The sequence below is a fragment of the Gavialis gangeticus genome, unplaced genomic scaffold (assembly GCF_001723915.1).
Source record: "Gavialis gangeticus isolate Ggan-Ray unplaced genomic scaffold, GavGan_comp1, whole genome shotgun sequence".
Taxonomy (NCBI): Eukaryota; Metazoa; Chordata; order Crocodylia; family Gavialidae; genus Gavialis; species Gavialis gangeticus.
In genome coordinates, this window is record NW_017729023.1 from 4,923,508 (window position 1) to 4,923,709 (window position 202).

The following is a 202-nucleotide window of genomic DNA, read 5'->3' on the forward strand; positions in this document are numbered from 1 at the left end:
CTAACGATATGCCAGGGGTGACCTTAAGCAGATAAAAAGTGAGTACATGGCTCTAGCCACACAGGTGAAGAGAGCGGGGGCCCAGGTGGTGTTTTTCCAGTCAAGGGTAAAGTCCTGGCTAGGAGCAGACACATCTTTGGAGATTGACATGTGTCTGCATAAATGGTGTTGCTGCACAGCAGGCCCAAAGCAAGTGTGAAGA